The sequence below is a fragment of the Labeo rohita genome, chromosome 15, assembly GCF_022985175.1.
Source record: "Labeo rohita strain BAU-BD-2019 chromosome 15, IGBB_LRoh.1.0, whole genome shotgun sequence".
Classification (NCBI taxonomy): domain Eukaryota; kingdom Metazoa; phylum Chordata; class Actinopteri; order Cypriniformes; family Cyprinidae; genus Labeo; species Labeo rohita.
The window spans coordinates 14,107,388-14,115,711 of NC_066883.1; the positions used below are offsets into that span (position 1 = coordinate 14,107,388).

Sequence of the window (8,324 nt, forward strand, 5' to 3'; positions counted from 1 at the left end):
AACCTACCCCTCACACAAAACTTTCATTTTTACATTTTTAATAAATTACTGTTTAGAACTGATTTAAAGCTATGTTACTTATGAGGACACATGAAGCATGTTTATGTTGTTGTACCAGTGTAATATCCATGTCATTATACAAATTTGTATCCTCATAAATCACATAAACACACACACACACACACACACACACACACACGCACACACACACACAAACACACATATATACATATATATATGTGTATATGTGTGTGTGTGTGTGTGTGTGTGTGTGTGTGTGTATGTGAGATATTCTATGAGATATCATGGTACGTGACTAAATATCCGTATTTTATCATAATATTGCTTAACAGGAAATTGATCACCCGAGAAGACTTCCTTTAAAACATATGAAGATTTTGTGATTTTTTTTTTTTTTTTTTTTTTTTTTCTGAGACTGAAGAGCTTCATCTTTTGTCAGTGTATATGATGACCTTTGACGTAATTTTATGTGGAAACAGTTTGGCTTGAAAAGCTTGAAAAAAAAGCTTCGCTGTGTTTTTGTGGTAAGACTGATACGGAGACAAAATTTGAGTCAGAGAATGAGAAAAACAACAAAAGAAGTGATCGCAAAAGCAATAAAGGTGTACTGCTTTTCCCTAACTGTGGGAAAATTATCTTAACCTGTTATGAATCATCAACATCCTCATCGCTAACACCTTCACCCCAGAAACATGATTCACACTTTTCACAGAAAGAAAAAATAAATTATTTGAAAGATTTACATAACAATATGGAAATAATTACAGTTACGATTACAGTTACAAGTGTTATGAATAAAAAGAAATCAACTAAATTAGATTCTGTCAGGGTGTATGTACAATGTTTATAGGCGTTGAGAATGAAATGTGAGTAGTGACAGGCGTTATTTCTTGTCAACGATTCTGCTGATCGAAAATGGAGGCGAAGGTTTCTTAATCCCAACTTTCCTGTAAAGAGACACACAGTTTAGTCGGTAAAGAAACAACCATAAAATGAATCTGCAAACATTAGTAAGCTCTCTTACTTTAAAATGTTGTCTTTTACTGAAGGCTCTGTCAAAGAAAAGAAGAAACAAATAATTTCCTCACTGTTTACTTTCATAGTTGTCTATTAGTTCAAGGACTTTGATGAATGCTGGTTTGTTAGTCAGTAATAAGGATTCTGCTTACTTTTGCGCTTGCAACATTTGATTTTCTTGATGCAGATCTGCACAAAACAGACCAGCAGGAACAATCCCAAGATCCCAAACGCCACGGCTATCCCAGTCGACACTGATGTGGAGCTATCTAGAAGATGCCAGAAGATCAGCTCAAAATATTTAAATGAACTACACTGTATAAAAAAAAAAAAAAAAAAAAAATAAAAAAAAAATTTGTTGAGTCAACTTAAAATAATTTATCTGGCTGCCTTAAAATTTTAAGTTCAGTCAACATTCAACTTTAAATGTTAAGTGACAACTTAGATATTCGAGTTGATTTAACTTAAAATTTTAAGGCAGCTGGGTTACTTACCCAGCTTTTAAGTTTAACAAACACAAATATCTAAGTTGTCACTTAGTACAGCTTAACATTTCAAGTTGACTAAACTCATTTGAGTTGACTGAACTAATTAACAAATTATTTTAAGCTGACTCAACAAATTGTGTTTTATGTTTGTTTTTTTTACAGTGTACACAACACTATTATGTACACAGCACCGTAATTTTTTCAATTACACACATATACATAGATTTGACTTTTGTCAGTAAGGTATTCTTGAAACCAGATACTAAATACTCATGTTGCAATTATATAATGTTGAACTTAAAGGGATAGTTTACCCAAAAATTAAAGTTACCCCATGATCTACTCCCCCTCAAGACATCCCAGGTGTATATGACTTTCTTATTTTAGACAAATACAATCGGAATCCACAGACATTTTTCTTTATAAATGCTCGCTTTGTACTTCTAATTCGTGACCTATGTTTTTTTTTTTTCTCTCTCCTCTGCGCTTCCACGTTTGTGACCTCCGCAATCATGACTGCATTCGTTGCGAACGTCCTACATCATTCACTGGAATGTGCGTTAGCAGAAGCTAGAGATTACAGTTTCTGAAGTTGTATATATGGATCATTTTCTCATACAAACACATCGCTTTGCTTTTCACCCCCTTGAGCCTTGTGGAGTACTTTTATGATGGATGGATGCACTTTATTGGACTTCAAAATCTCAACAGCCATCTCACTGGCATTATAGAGATTGGAAGAGCCAGGGCATTTTTTAATATAACTCTGACTGTATTCATCTGAAAGAAGAAAGTCATATACACCTAAGAAGATCATGGGGTAATTTTAATTTTTGTTGAACTGTTCCTTTAAAGATTTATGCTACCTCTTAATTTGCATACTTCCCATCCTAAATTGTATAATATGTGTTAAAAATTGTAGTATGTTGAAATTAGTATCACAAAGGCACATTTATGCACAGTTAAAATAAAGACACTGACTTAGTAGTATGTACCAAACTTGCCTAAACACAAAGTATGTGTTTTTTTCTTTACAAAAAGATTACATACTTATACATGGTATAAGTAAGCAAACTGGGATGCAGCGTTAGACTCATATGTCTCATATTATCAAAATGGATCCATGTGCATATTGGTTGTTCACTTCAAAATACATAATCACTTCATTAATTCTTCTCTGTATGCTCTTGAAATATAGGCTATTAAAGAACAAAGAAAGCATGCCATGTAACACAGGTTTTAAAAGAATGACATATCAAATGTTAATCGTAGGCTATATAATGCCACGTGTTACTGGCTGCTGCCATTTTGGTTTTTTTTAAGTGACACCACCATGTCAAGTGCGGATGTCTGTGATTTTATGAAATGACCAACTTGTGACTAAGTGTTTGACAAAAATGGAAACATATTTACTACTTAGAACATTGTTAATCACAACCATTGCTTGTTATGAATGCTAAGTGCTAACAGCTAAAATCCAACATACATTTGCTTGACACATGTATTATGCAATGTTAAAAGTCGAACGAATGCACAATATATGTTAACACAACACTAACATACTGTCTGTGAACACTGTAAAGTTACATACACATACATTCATCGAGTATCAGCAACTTCACACAAAATTAGTCATAATACTAACAAAGCACTTTCAAATGCTTTAAATCTATTATGTTTTCAAGTTAAAAGAGCTTGTTTGTGACAGCAATAGCCAAACTCTAACATTCAGTTTCTTACCCATGATGCCTTTTTCCTGTGAGCAGCTACTTTAGAATGTGCTCAGAAAAAGAGTGAGATATTATTTTTTTACTCAGAGAAACAAGTCTCTTTTTTTCTGATTCAGTGCTATGTTGCTAACTAGCCTTATGTGCATCTGTAGACCGGGAAAGCTGATGTTTTCTAAACTGGTCTGTCTTCATTCTCTTTTTTGACATTTTGTACAAGGCCCACCCTTTTACATTGGTGCTTCATTTTCACCTGACTACTATCATTTGTTCTTATCACTTCTTTACCTCATTGGCTAGTTTGTTTAAGTGATGACGACATGTCTTTCAGTCATGCCAAGACTGAGGCTACATTTCCTTATTTTCTTGGAGACTCTGAGGTGATTTAAGGACAAATGGTTGTAATGGTTTTATTTGAAATAAAAGTTCTGTTCTGGTAAATGTGAAGTATGCCACAGCTTGTCTTCTTATATACACCTACATCTGTCATCTAGTTTAATGTCACCTGTCTGGTTATGAATCAGATGGAATGAGGTTCTTCATTCTCATTCATTACACTGCACTCTTTGTGGGGGTGGAGCGGTTTTAGGTAAATGTGCATGTGGTTGGTATTGCCCTCTGCTGTTCAGCTGATGAAATACAGCAGGCTGGTTGGCAATGTGGTTGGTGGGCATTAACCACAGGTGCTTTAAAAAAAAAAAAAAAAAAAAAAAAAAAAAAAAAAACAGTGGAGACTGATGTAGCATGAAAAAGTATCTTCATCCCTTCATGAACTTCCTCTCTTAGAATGCAATAAAATACATTTAATTCAACAAGGGCTTGTGTAAGCCAGAACACAAAACTTAAGGAAGGAAATACAAAACCAGTGAGATAAAGTTGAGCCTTGTGACAAGAGTGTAAACAATCATGCCCTTGTCAGTTTATTTTTCCTACCATATTCAACCCCAAGGTTTTAAATGAGAGTATTCGTTGATGGTTAGTTAGTCCATTCTGGAACACGTAGTTCACTGTAGCTATATTTTCTATATAGATTTTTAGGGCATCAGATAATAGTTGTATTTGAACATGTCATTATTTGAACAACTGAACATGTCAAATGCACCAGAGATTTATTTTTGTCTTTGTAGGGGAATTTATCTTTAGCATCATTCATTCATTTGAAAAGTGAAATCCAATTTGTTGGGAATAAACATTGTCCAAAAATGATTTGTGATAACTTAAATAAAATGCGTATATTTCTAGAAATATACATGCTCCACATTTTGGTTCACCTCCTCACCTTCTTGTTTTAAACTTTTTCATAGAATGTGAAAAAGTTCTATGAAATGGTTCATAGAACCCACCTTTTGGAGAATGTTATTGTGACTTCCTTTGATATTACAACAATGCATGTCAAGCTTTACATGACAAACCCCACTGGGAAAAAAAAAAGAGAGAGAGACATGTATTGTGTACTGAAGCAGTGCAGTAGTGTTTTGTTTTTGTAAGCTAAAATTAGGTCTCTGTGGCACCTTTTTATGTGATGTAGCGATGTCTGATTCATTTACAATTAATATTGATTCAGTTCATTAAACCAGTCTGAATGATTCATTCACATATCTGACTGATCCACTTCTTAAGTGCAACTCAGTGACTCAAGTACAGTATGGAGTACCACAAGGCTCAGTTCTAAGACCGTTGCTTTTCAAGCTTTACATATTACATGATGTTATCTTTCATTGTTTTGCTGATGATACTCAGCTCTACATTTTTTCACAGGCTAACGAAACATACCAAAAATGGATGATTTCTAATTTCCTACTGCTACATTATGTAAAATCAGACCAATAACCTCTGCACATAAAAACCTAGAACACTGTCTAACACTTGATGACAGCTCTGTCAATTTTTTTTTTTTTTTTAACATGGAACCCAACTTTTGATGAAAGTCCTGGTCACGTTCTTCAATATAATGAAAATGCATGTCAAGCTTTAAATGACAAAAGTCACTCAAAAAACTGGGCCATATACCGAAGCAGTAAAGTAGCTTTTTGTGAAGCTAAAATTAGGTCTCTGTGGCACCTTTTTACATGATGTAGTGATGTCTGATTCATTTAAAGTGAATCATTGATTCAATTCATGAAACCAGTATGAATATTTATTCACATATCTGACTGATCCACCACATATCTGACTGATCCACTTTTTAGTGCAACTCAGTGACTTAAGTACAGTATGGAGTACCTCAAGGCTCAGTACTAGGACTGTTGCTTTTCAAGCTTTACATGTTACCCTTGAGAGATATCATCAGGAAACACGGCGATAGCTTTCACTGTTATGCTGATCATACTCAGCTCTATATTTCTTCGCAGGCTGATGAAACATACCAATTCACAAAACTAATGGAATTAAAGCAGTAAAGTAGCTTTTTGTGAAGCTAAAATTAGGTCTCTGTGGCACCTTTTTACGTGATGTGGTGATGTCTGATTCATTTACAGTGAATCATTGATTTAATTCATGAAACCAGTGTGAATGATTCATTCACATATCTGACTGATTCACTTTTTAAGTGCAACTCAGTGACTCAAGTACAGTATGGAGTACCACAAGGCTCAGTACTAGGACTGCTGCTTTTTACACTTTACATGTTACCCTTGGGAGATATCATCAGGAAACATAGTGTTAGCTTTTACTGTTATGCTGATGATACTCAGTTCCATATTTCTTTGCGACACAATTTGCAAAACTAATAAACTCCAAAGCTGATACATAAAAACTGGATGACTAGTAATTTCCTACTGCTAAATTCTGTGTCCATTATCGGACCGAAAACCTCTACATGTAATAACCTAGAATATTGTGGCTGAACACTTAATGGCTGCTCTGTCAAAAACGTAGGTGTGCTATTTGATAGCAATATTTCCTTTGAAAACCATAATTCTAATATTTGTAAAATCAAATTTTTCCATCTTAAAAATGTATCTAAATTACGACCTCAATCTCTCAGTGTCAAATGCAGAAATGTTAATTCATGTGTTCATGACCTCAAGGTTAGATGACAGTAATGCTTGGGTGGATGCTGTGCTAAACTCCGTCTGGTCCAAAATGCAGCAGCTAGAGTTCTTACTAGAACCAGCAAGTGTGACCATATTGGCCCGGTTCTGTCAACTTTGCACTGGCTCCCTATTGAACATTGTGTACATTTTAAAATCTTGCTAATTACTTACAAACAAAGAAAGTAACACACACACACACACACGCATGCACACACATTCCATAAGCATAATGGTTTTTATATTGTACAAACTGTATTTTCTATCACCCTACACCTACCTTACACCTAAACCTAGCCCTCACAGGAGACTGTGCACACTTTTACTTTCTGGAAAAAAAAGAAAAAGAAAAAAAAAAAAAAAAACTCATTCGGCATGATTTATAAGCCTGTTTCCTTATGGGGATCTAAAAAATTTCCCCACATGGTCAAAATTTACTGGTATTACTATCCTTGTGGGGACATTTGGTCCCCATAACGTGATAAATACCAAGTACACACACACACACACGTTGTGTTTCCATGTTTTATGTGTACATTCCATAGGTGTAATGGTTTTTATACTGTACAAACCGTATATTTTATCGCCCCACACCTACCCTACACCTAACCCTAGCCCTCACAGGAGACTGTGCACACTTTTACTTTCTGGGGAAAAAAAAAAAAAAAAAAAAAAAAAAAACTAATTCGGCATGATTTATAAGCCTGTTTCCTCATGGGAACCTAAAAAATTTCCCTACAATGTCAAAATTTACTGGTATTACTATCCTTGTGGGGACATTTGGTCCCCATAATGACATGTTGTGTTTCCATGTTTTATGGGGACATTCCATAGGCATAATGGTTTTTATACTGTATAAACCGTATATTCTCAATCGCCCCACACCTACCCTACACCTAAACTTAGCCCTCACAGGAGACTGCACACTTTTACTTTCTGAAAAAAAAAAAAAAAAACTCATTCTGCATGATTTATAAGCCTGTTTCCTCATGGGGACCTAAAAATGGACTTTTGGTCCCCATAACATGATAAATATCAGGTACACACACACACAAATGATAATGCACTGACAAAAAAAGTTATTCATTAGCGTAATCAGCCTCAAAACATTTGCAGTAATGTAAGTTAACTGATGGTATTTTTCTCTTTTATTTGACAGATATTGCACATGCTGACACATATGTCTACACTAGACGAAAGTGGCACAGCGCAACACTGCAAAATACTGTAGAACCCATTATAATCAGTGATGCTGTCCACACTGGATGTGGCATGACATGACAAATTCCCAACAACTTATGCCTTGTTCCATTTATGACGTACTGACAAAATGTTAAAATAATTAGCAGTGTTTGCTTGTCACGTCCAGTTTGGACAGCCTTGAACAGCCTGAAACTCTTGCAGCGCAACGCGACAACTTTCGCATCCTGTGTAGGCACAGTGTTAAGGTCTCATTAAAATTTCAAACCACCCTTCCTCTTGCCCTTGAGTGAGAATATTTTAACCACATAAACAGACCGCATAAACTAATGTAATGTTTGTACTGAGTAAAACAGCAGGTCAAATGTAATATGAGTTGGAGGATCAATGAAGTATTAGCTCTCCATTCAAGAGGAAATGAGTGCTGCCATGTGGGGATTTCCCCTTTTGCACCTGTTTCTGTTTATTTTAAAACTGTGTGGAACTGGTGAAAACAGAGCTGCTGCCCTGCAACACAAGCAGGTGCAGAGTTCAGAAGAAGAGCAGAAAGGCAGATAAACACAGTGCTCACTGTGAATTCTCAGAATGTTTAGTACACGAAGATCAAGTCAAAAACCACAACCTGTCACGTGTGCTCGCTGGGTTACAGGCCCGAAATATACTAAAATAACACATTCGCGGTTCTTGCCTAAAATGAGGGCTTTGATACAGTGCTTCAGTGGGAGGCATGCAAACATCTGCCTTTGTGCAAACAGTGCACAAGCCAAATGCAAATAAATTTACATTTGAAATATCCACAAAAAACAAAACAAAACAAAACAAACAAACAAAAAAAAAAC

The 8,324-nt window shown here is 35.3% G+C and overlaps 1 long non-coding RNA gene across 1 annotated transcript; it reads right to left on the bottom strand.

Annotated features, from left to right (window-relative positions):
• Window positions 1–397: 397 nt before the first annotated feature.
• Window positions 398–3,415, bottom strand: LOC127177681 (uncharacterized). The gene is made up of 4 exons (XR_007829253.1): window positions 3,267–3,415; window positions 1,191–1,307; window positions 1,046–1,073; window positions 398–968 (listed from the first exon to the last, which is right to left on the bottom strand). It is a non-coding gene; the product is annotated as an uncharacterized LOC127177681 (long non-coding RNA).
• Window positions 3,416–8,324: the final 4,909 nt, after the last annotated feature.